Raw genomic sequence first — 11,411 nt, forward strand, 5'->3', positions numbered from 1 at the left:
GACGCAACCCTTAGCTGCAACCCAAGAACCTCCGGGGACATCGAACGAAGTCATTAACTCGGTCTTCAAAACCTCAACCGATTCAGGGGCTACTAATGGGGTTGTACATTAGGGGTAGGCATACGGACCTGCTACCCTAGGCCTACCTAGGACCCCTTACGAACATGAGTATCCTTAAAGTGACCGGGGTAGCCTCAACCTCATCCGACTCAGCAATCGCCACTCGGCCTGCTTGGAATCACTCGGATCACATAGCGCTAGTCGGATGCATCTTGGCACTTTGACTACAGCAAGGAGAAGGCACCGTATAGACTACAACGGCTAAGGACTTAGTCCATCACATGAAGTGCAGTGAAGACTCAGTTACCAGTAACGCCAAGAGTTAAAGTTGTCGTTTCTAGTAACTTCCCTGTCTATTAGCATCAATTACCTTGGAATGAAGCTCATCCGGTCGTGGCAGCAACTATATAAGCCACTCCCTGGCTCCAGCTCAAGGGTTCAACACTTTGTAATCTTTTGCACCCCATAAGAAAACATCAGCCCCAGGGCTCAAGACGTAGGGTTGTTACCACTTCCGAGTGGGGCGTGGACTCCTACATCCGAGTGCATCCGCTGTGCCTAGTTAGACTTCACCCCTTCGTTCGTACCCCTAGGTATTATCGTAAGGGTCATTCCCACGACACGACCCTCTTCAGGAGATAAAACCCTATGGCATGCTTGATTATATTGATGGAGTATGAGGATTACATAGTTGATCTACCTCAAGATCGTATGAGCTAAACCCTAGATGAATCAACATGTCTATGTGGATGAAAACCCCCTAGTTTGTATAGACATCAGGGGTCCCTATGGTTACATACAAATGACCTCAGCGAGGGGTAAACATGCTAATCTAGCCAACACAAGTTGGATGACATGGGAGCCTTTAGAGTTTTACTACTTGTTTACGAAATCGCCATGCACTCCGGTCTTCAACACTATGGCCCATTAGGTCGGCCCATGAACAACAGTCGGACTACCTAAGGACCCCTTAATGCCGGACTCCCTCAGTAGCCCTCGAACTAGCATCCAATGCCGATATAAATGGTCTTCGGCAGCCCAGAGTAATCAGCTTGCGAGGCGAGTTCCCCTCATGTTCGGCTGGTTTCAAACTTGATAGTTCAGCGATATCATGCCTTCAAAATAGCCAGTCATTAATCAGAAGACCAAAAGGACCAAGTATGAACAGTCCCTCAACTGACAAACTTGCTGATGAAAGGTTGTAATAATCTATTATGACAAAAACTCGATTTCCAGTTCGAGGCCGCTTTCTCACAGGCACGTCTTGTCAATCATGGAGATGTGCCCCGCATTTAAGGGGATATGGGCAATGGTATGTGTCGTTGTTTTGTCACGACATATGTCTTCATGCAAGAACTTAGGTGTGGACCCATCGCAACTATGTGGCGGCTTGAGAGGGGTTGGTCAGAATCGAGAGACGCGAGTTTACCCAGGTTTGGCCCCTCCGATGTAGGTAGAAGCCTACATCCTACTTGTGTTTCATTGATGAAGATGATGATCTCGATTACAAGGGTGCTGAATCCCTACCTCTAATATCGGGGGTGTCGAATTTGTCCATCTCTAATGACTTGAGCATGTCCCTCTTTGGGCGCCTTACCCCTCCTTACATAGGTCGAAGGGGTAGGTTTAGATGTAGAGTCCTACTAGGAGTAGGACTAGGAGTAGTCTTTCTTGAATCCTAATCTGGGTCTTGTTTCCTTTGTGAGGGAGTCTTTCCTTCTTGGGCATTCTCTTGTAAGCCGTCCCTCCTGGCCTCTCTATGAGCCGCCTTATGCCGGGGTGCATGCCAGGCCTTGGACCTTCAGTCTTGTCATTCGTCTGACCCGCCTACCGGGTCACTGGTGAGTCGCCAAGCTCGGCCGGGTCACCAGTGAGTCACCAAGCTCGACCAGGTCATACTTCAAGCCGGTTTACATCGCCGGGTATATCTCCGATATTACCCCCCAGGTTATCTTGATTTCATTCATGATAAGCTCCTAAAATAAGAATAATAAATATGTTTAAGGGTTCGGCTTGCTCCTTGGCCATCTTATTTCAATGAAGTGGCTCCTCAAAAATCTTGGTTTCTTCGAGCCGTGTTCACAATCATCTTGCAGGTACGTGTCCTTTGCAATAAAATACATATGTCATTGAGTCAGCCTCCAATGCTTTGGCTTGACAAAAATATTATATTTAAAATATTCTTCTGGCGCTAAACCAACTTTGAATACTTCTGGGTTGAGGATGTTTAGAGCTTGTCAAGTTGCGATCGTCGAAGTTGTCGAGTTATGTTTGATAATATCGGGTCATGATTGTTGGTAATGCCCGGTCAAACAAGTGAACTCCAATTGACTTGATCAAATTATTGAGAATAAATAAATCCGTGTGATGTTGAGTCGGTCTTTCAATTCTTCAACTAGATAAAAATATGTTGAGCCGGTCTCTCAATGCTTCAACTCCATGACGAAATGAGGCCAGCCTCGCTCACAATTGACATCTTGAAAGTGCTCTTCATTTTTTTGATATATCCATATTACCTTTAGCCCCCAAGCTCCAAGTTTATCAGTTTGTGATGACTTGGTGGTTTGCAATAATGTAGCGCCCAAGTGTCGGGTTGTCGTGCCTGTAGTAGCCTAGGACTTGTAATCATCTTATATTTATAAAGCTTCAGCTGGTGTAGCCCCCAATGGGCGGCTCATCAGTGTGTGTTAGGTCGGGTCTTCAATTTGGACCTCATGCTCTTGTAAAACAACTGAATGTTGTAGCCCCCAAGTGTCGGGTTGTCTTGCCTGTAGCAACCTGGGACTTTGGAAATTTGATCTGAGTAGTGTGGCCCCCAAGTGCCGGGTCGATTGCTTGCGGTGACTCGGGACTTGCACGTTCTTCTCCTTTGAAAATAAAACATCATAGGATGTAGCCATCAAGGACTGGGTCATTATGAAATAAGGAGGAGGGACTTTGTAGACCTTATTATGTAAACTTGAGTAGCAATGTGTATCCCCCAAGGACTGGGTCATTATGAAATTGATGAGCCGGTTCTTCCTTGAATCCATACTTGAATAAAGAGCGACTTGTAGCCCCCAGGGCTGGCATATCTTCTTGAAATAGGCGGGTCTATTGATTATGCAATGATTTGAAAGAGCAGTTTGCATTAGCCCCCAAGTGTCATGGTGCGTGCTTGCAGCGACATGGGACTTTCATACTTTGATGTAATCTTGATTTGAATAATGTATCCCCCAAGTGTCATGTCATGCGCCTACAGCGGCTCGGGACTATTCCTTCCATTGTAGAAAATCATATCCACTCTGATGATGACTTTGTGATGAAAGAAATCCTTGACCGTGGTTGCGATGTAACCCACAAATATATGTTTGAGAAACCCATAAGTTTTGTAGTTTATTACAGAGCATGAGCTGAAGAAATCCAAGAGCCGGTCAATTAGATGACCTGACATTATATGTGATACGGTGGCTCTTCGACAATAGTCAATTCTTCTGAGCTGGCTTAAAAACCCCAATCTTTTAACAGTGGTTATGATAAACCATGATGAAGATCCAGCCATATTGGCTATCAAAAATTTGTTTGCTCGTGCAGAAGTTTATGCTTTGACCCGGTTTGAAGACCGGCATGATATGTATGTATGATGCATGATACAATGCAAGATGATGCATGTATATGATAGAATAGTGCGAGTTTTCTGAGAAAAGGTATCACCATAGTATGGAATCAAGTTATTTTGAGTAAGTCGGCTCAGTGAGCCACGACAGGAAGACGAGCTTGCAAGGCTTTAGTCATACCCATAGATAGGTTTTTGCAATAACTTTTTATAATTTAGACTCAGTGAAGCGGGTTCCATGAACCCATTGTTTGTCTATTTTCCATATGCCGGCTCTCATACGACACCTCAATGTTCTAACCCTGGTACATTCAGGGTCCACAATGGATTGACTCGCCAAGAGTACACGGGGCCAATAAGGGGAGTCGCTCAAACGTACAGTCCAGTATAACCATTGTAATGCGGTTATTTTTCGCAGACCAAGAGGGTGAGAAAGCTAAACTCGGTGAGTTGGAAGCCTCCAAGTGACCTATGATCAGGAAAAAGCCAAGCATAGGATTGCAGAAGACAATTCTATTACTACTAAACAATATGGGGACTAGTAGCCCCCAGATAAGCCGGCTTGATACTCCTGACCACAATTGGCGCCTATGTTTGAACCATGCATCGTGCCAACTAGTCCCCTTTGGCTTATGAGCATCCATGTTTTAAAGATCGCAGCGTGGCAGCTCATCCTATTTGATACCAATAGTGTCCATGTTTGAATGAACACATCATGGCGGCTCATCCTCTTGGGCGACTTTTTAATCAACCACTAATGTGGAAGTGTGCCCATGTTTGACCGGTCGCGTCATGGCAGCTCGTCCTCTTGGGCGACTTTAAATCTTTTCGCCAATGAGGCAGCAGCCGCCGGGACTGGTTTAACTTTCATGTAGTGACTCGGGGTACTTGAATTATTCAGCCTGGTTGAAATTGCCGAGCCATGTCTGTGTAACACACGAGTCTTAAGTTGACTCAAGGAGGCAGCTTGAGAGTCTCCATACTTGATTGTGACATAAGCTGGCATAAGGTTGATGGTTTGAACGATGGATTTTATCTAGACTAGAGACGACGTAGTGAGATGATGATCTTTGTGACGCTCATCAAATGTGTTTGGCAAATATCATGGCCAAATTGAGTGCATATATCTCTTGGCTCATGCTTTATTCCCATGTTGTTCGGCTCTCGTGGCTCCTCAAGGGCAATTTTCCTTTTTGTTTACCGCTTGCTTTGAATTGCTGGTTCAATGATGGCCGGCCCGAATTGTAACTTCACCAGGTATGTTTCCTTCATGACAGTCCCTCCTATTTCTCTTGGTATATAGAAGCAGATAGTATTGCCACGATAACATGCCAACGCATCCATCCTTTGAGCAACCCGGCGTGAGTGGGAACTTGGACGTGTTTTGATGATGTTGTGTAAGAAATGAATGTCATTTTCCTTTGCTCCAATGTTGTTGGGGGAGACGGGCCGCGGGGGCGGTTTGCGTCCGTCCGTTGGGCGGCTCGTATCGGAGAGCACGACACCAGCGTGTTGATGTAAACCGAACCACGGGGGCGGCGTCTTGCTGGTATCTGTGGGATGGCTCGTACAGACAGCAGTGCACCGGTGGGTTGATGTCTTCTGGACTATGGGGGCAGCATCTTGCGCACGTCCATTGGGCAGCTCGTACACACGAGCACTGCACCGGCGGGTTGATGTCATCCGAGCCGTGGTGGTGGCGTCTTGCGCGCATCCATTGGCCGGCTCATACATGCGAGCACTTCACCAATACGTTGATATGAATACGAGAGTTGTCTGCAATTTGGCGTGTACGCGAAAATCGGTCGCGGTGTTGTAAGCCGTCTTGGTCGTGCACGCATGAGATTTGGCCACGTCATTGTAAGCCGTCTTGATCGGCGGACGTGAGAATTTCCCGCGTCATTGTAGGCCGTCTTGATCATGCAGTCGTGAGAGTTGGAAGCATCATGTGTAAGCCATCGTGGTCGGCGAGTCAGACACGCCGGGTTGATCTAGATTGTACCGCGGGGCCGGCGGCTTGCACGCATCCGTTGGAAGATGTGGCGCGGATGGAAGGCGGCGTATGATAAATATTGGCGCGAGCTCCATATCCGCAATATTATATCACCTTTGTAGTGAGCACTTTGTCCTATGCGGGAAAATATTGTAGACAAAGTAATTGTTCACAAAAATAAAAATTATATTGATAGAATAAATAAGGTGGATAGCACCTGCTATTTTTCACAGATGAGCGTCACAAGATCTTCTGACATATTTGATATAGACCGGACCGCGGGGCCGACGGCTCGCTTGCATTCGTTGGGCAGCTCAGGAAAGCACGCACGACACCGGCGTGATGATGTAAACCGGACTGGGGCGCTCGAGAGAGTAGGCATGGCACTGGCGTGTTGATGTAGACGCGAAAGTCGACTGCATCATTGAAAACCAGTGCGGATGCGAGTCGGCCACGGCGTTGTAAGCCGGCATGAACGCACGAGTCGACGGCGGTGTTGTAAGCTGGTGCGGACACACGTGGCGGCCGCGACGTTGTTCATGTTTACTAGTGTGACAGCCCGACACGACGCTCTAGAAGATTCCCCTTTTTCCATTGCCGCCGTGTTATTAGATTGTTTGTTGCACTCATCATCGGATCATGCCCATCATCTGCATTGCATCGGCACTCCGTTGTTGCCAGTTTTCAAACATGCATCCGTTATTTGCTACCGGTTCTCTCCGTTTTCATCGTTGACCGTTTCGAGACCGACCAAACACGCACGCGCCCGCCGCATCATTAAAATATTGTTTTTAAAAGTGTGTATAAAATATTTTTGGATTGGGTTGAAAGTTGGTGTGCGGTCTTATTTTAATGTAGGTAGGCCGCGTGCCAATTTTGTAGGAATCGAAGACCGTTTGATACCCCAACGGTCGATCGTAGCGGCACCGTCGTCGGTTTGTCGTCGGACGTTTTCGGTATTTTAAAAAGCGTGTCACGGGCCGCTAACATTCCCTCTCTTCCCCACCTATCCTGTCTAACATGGCCCAACTAGCCCACCTAAGCTAACCCTAACCCACCGCTCTGATCGGACTGTCCGATCGCGATCGGAGGGTCGAAAAACCCCCAACCCCCCTAACCCTAGATCCCTGCCTATATAAGGAAGGCCACCCCTCCCAAATCTGGCTCCTCCCCGTCTCTGCCTCTTTTTCCGTGCCGGCCAGCTCCATCCAGTGTCGTCGCAGCCGCCAGCCGCGACCAATAGGAGGCCTCCACCTCCTCCCCCGGCCTGCCAAGCCCGAAACAGGCCCGCCCCGGGCCGTGCCGGGCCCGAGGGAAGCAGCACCTCGTGTCGTGTTGCCTGGCCTCGCCCCGAATCTAGATCGTGCCCCACCTGCCCCGCCTCCGGTGGCCGTCCGCCGTAGCACTCCCCGTAGAGCCTCGTCGCCCTCGCCGGAGATGAGTACGGCGCCGCCCCTGCTCCTTCTCCTTTCCCCTTCTCTCCCGCTAATCTCTCTCTCCCCCCTGTAGGTTCTAAGCCACGCCATGGCCGGACCCCAAGCTTGCCGGCCCCCGATCCATGCTGTCGTTCGCCATCGAGCCCCGAGCCGGCTGGATCCGGCCATATCCGGTCCGAGGGGACCATCCCCGACCACCACCGCCCTCTTTCCGCTTGGCCTCGACCAGGTCCGGTAGCACCTCCCCTCGAGCTGCTAGCATGGTGGCGCCACGCTCGCCTCTGCATCGACCCGATCGGCCGGGAGAGAAGGAGTTGCTGGGCCACCGCCTCACGTGGGTCGCGCTCCAGGCCCATCAAACGCTCCACCAGGCCGCCTCCCCACGGACCAGGGCCACCGAGGGTGAGCGCCCATATTGCCCGCCCAGGCGCAACTTAGTTAACTTGCGCCCGTTGATCTGTTGGGCCAGAGCTAGATTTGGCCCAATAGTTTTTTTCTATCACGCGATTTGTCTACTATTCTAGGTTTTATTAATTTCAGGAAAAATCATATTTTCAAGCGTTCGTAATTTTTAAATCGTGTGTCGGATCGCGGCAAATTATATATGTAAAGTGATTATATTTTTGCATAGAATAATGTTTTCCAACTCCCATGCATATTGAAAGCTGTTAGTCGTGTTGTTTGCATTGGTTTGTGTGTCGACGCGTCAGAAATGGTTTAGCTCGTAGTTATTTAATCGTAGCTCGGTTGGAGATGGGCCATATATGTAAATGGACTAGAACGATAAGTAGAACTATGTGAACCACTTTGTTTTTCCTTTTAATAAACATAAAATGTGGTTAGGACAAATCTGGACAGATTACGAAGTTAGTGCATGGGGTCATTTCGGAAATGCTATATGTCGTTTCCGACCTCATTTGAAATGCTTAGATAGGTAGTTTATTTGTGCTTCACCCCTTGCCATGTTTAGCAACATTTAATATTGTCGTGGAAATAAACGGGAGTGAAATAAATAACTAAACATGGAGTTTCGTGTACTGTTTGAGTGTTGTGAATTGCCATGCCATGCCTTGCATAATTTAAACTCGACATGCATCATCTTAGGGTGTGCATCATCTCATGCATGTGTGTGGTGAATATCGTATGTTGATGCTTGTTTCAGGTTTGCTTCATCTCGATAGAGTTCTGCAAGCGTGTCGGAATGTGAGGACCCATTCGACTACGTCGGTTCATCTGGTTCACGGAGTCGTTCTTCTTCCAAGCGGGATCTCAGGCAAGATGATCATTTCCCTAGACACCATTACTATCATTGTCATGCTAGTTGTCTTGTTTCATTCGCTATGTCTCGCTGCCTACCACTTAAATGTCAGCCTCTGAAAATTGCCATGAGGACATTCAACCTGTTCACAACCTAGCAAACCATTGATTAGCTATGTTAGCGCCTACTTAAACATGTGTTAGCGTTGCTAGTTGCAGGTGCAGTTGCTTCCATGTGATAACATGGGTTCTTTATTATATCACCATTTGCTATGTTACCGCTTGCTTAACCATGTGTTAGTGTTGCTAGTTGCAGGCGCAGTTGCGTCCATGTGATAACATGGGTTCTTTGTTATATCATCATATAATTGCTAATTGATTTAATGGACCTATATACTTGGTAAAAGGTGGAAGGCTCGCCTTTCTAGCCTGGTGTTTTGTTCCACCTTTTCCGCCTTACTTTCGACTACCAGTGTTATATTCCATGATTGAGCACTCCTAACACGATCGAGGTTGTTATGGGGACCCCCTTGATAATTTTTTTTAAGTTAAGACTACTCTAGCAAGGCCCAACTTTCGTACTACATTTGCCTAATAACTAATGAACCACATAGGGAGTAATTAACCTGAGGAAACTTAGGGTGTGTTTGGTTGGAGGGATATCCTCCCAGGGACAGGGATAACCACTTTTTTCTGTAGTTGCCATGCGTTTGGATCTGGGGCGAGGAGGGATAGAGTGGATAGAGTCAACCAGATGCTGGGAATATTCTCCAAAAAAAGGGATGTGGCCAACCGCCAAAAATGGGCGGGCAGTGGCAACCACTCTGGGGCGGCCGGCGCGGCAGGGCGCGGGAGGCGCGGCCGGCGCGGAATGAGGCGGCCGGCGCGAGAGGCGCGACCGGCGCAGGAGGAGGCGGCCGGCGCGGGAGGAGGCGGCCGGCGCGGGTGGCGGCCGGCGCGGGAGGAGGACGACGCGGCAGGATCCCATCCTCCCAACCAAACAAAAAAAGGGATAACCCTACCATTCCAACCAAACAAAAAAAAGGGCTATCCCCAGCCACCTGGTTGGGGATACCCACAACCACCCTAGACTATCCCTCCAACCAAACACACCCTTAATCAACCCTCGGCCACTGCTCCGCATGAGTGTTGGTCCGAATCGGGCACTACTAGAAAAAGGCTATTAGTGGCGCACGTATTTTGCCTATTAATGGCGCACTATAGATGCACCGCTATTATCACGCCACTACTAATAAATAGTAATGGCGCACCCCTGGTGCGTCACTGTTAATATACATAATAGTGGCGCACCACCAGGTGCGCCATTAGTAGGCCCAGAAGTGCTCCACTGCTGTGAGTTTACTAATGGCGCACTTTTAGATGGTGCGCCACTACTATGAATATTATGATTTTCTTAGCACATTGTAGCACATCATCATCATCATAATCATCATTGTAACCTGTGCACTTTTAGATGGTGCACATGTTACAAAATACATTGTAGCACATCATCATCATCATCGTCAACTCTAACACATTGTAGAACATCATCACATCATCTCGGAAATAGCTAGTAATCATCATAGTCATTACCACCAATACTATTTAATACATTGTAGCACATCATCACATTAATAAATTGTAGCACATCAACACATTGTAGCACACCATCACATTGTAGCACATAATAACACATTGAACCTAGGACCTACTCCTCTACTTAGGTAGAATATCAAAAAACAAGATAGGCCCTGACTCTCCATTATGGAGAATGGAGATCATCTTGTCTCCAATTCTTGGCCTACGCACAATGTTGCTTCCAAGTAGCTCTCTAGGATAGACCATACATTTTTTTCCAATCTTTGATTGTCATGACTTCATCGGTTTTAGAAATTCGGTATGGACAGGAGTACATCAGATACCTAGGCTGACCTGGCCGCACTGGTCGTATCATCATAACTCAACGCGACCTCTTGGTAACATCAGATGAGGCACACAATCTTTCGAGATTTTCTGTTGAAAAACATAGTATTAGCTTTGTAGCTAACAATGTAGTTTAGTGTTACAAGAATTTATGCAAAAGATGCATGGATGTCGTAATAGTAGAAAATCTTACCATGTAATCTACATGCATGTTATTGTAGTTCACCACGTGCACTAGTGGCACATATTGTACCATAATGTGGGGAAGTTTGTTGATTGGTATTGTATTTCTCAAGATCAATGATAAAATGGACAAGATGATGTATCTCCTCACAAGTTAATTCTGCTTCATCATTGTAGTAATAGGTTCTGTCTACCATTTTCCGTACATTTTTTGAAGAATGAAAATAAGTTGTCAATGGAAATAAGTCGTCAGCTATTGTAAATAAACAATATAAATTACTTAATAAATGTGGTTGGGAAACTCACATAATGGTAGAACTGGAGGCGTCTCCACATCGATCCAGATGTCGATATTACCTTCAATTTCATCTTCCGGACGAATATCAAAGGTGATAAGCATATTAGGCTCAAATGCATGAGCCTCGCATAGTGCTACCCAAGTTTTGCATTCAAAAAAGGAGTAGGTGTCTACATTGTACAATTTTACGGCAAAAGTATAACCATGCTCGGTCCTCAAGTGAACTATCTTTACCTCCATAGTTTCTTCACTACTGAAACCAATCTTATCCAACACATAATGTTTTGCATGGCAGGGGATACGCTAGTAGAATAGTAAAAAATAAAAATTATAAGTTGAAGCAAAAGAAGTCATGCTTAATTACGAAAAAAGACTTGTCGTTGTGACTTACTGTATCCACTTCGAAGTCCCCATCCAGCATGATGCTGAAGCGCCTATCATCAACTAGGAAAGGCGTGTCGCAAAGGTCGTGCTTGTCTTGGCAGTATTCGCACATAACGTATTCGTAGTCAGACGACAATTCCTAAAACAGAGAAAATTTGGGCATGACATTTACTAAAAAGTGGACATATGGAGCGCCTAAAATTTGTCGGAATGGAAATGAATCAACATTCCGGCAAAACAAGCAAAGCTACCAAACATGAAGAGCACTCTTTCCGTGCACGG

This window comes from Hordeum vulgare, chromosome 2H, assembly GCF_904849725.1.
Source record: "Hordeum vulgare subsp. vulgare chromosome 2H, MorexV3_pseudomolecules_assembly, whole genome shotgun sequence".
Taxonomy (NCBI): Eukaryota; Viridiplantae; Streptophyta; class Magnoliopsida; order Poales; family Poaceae; genus Hordeum; species Hordeum vulgare.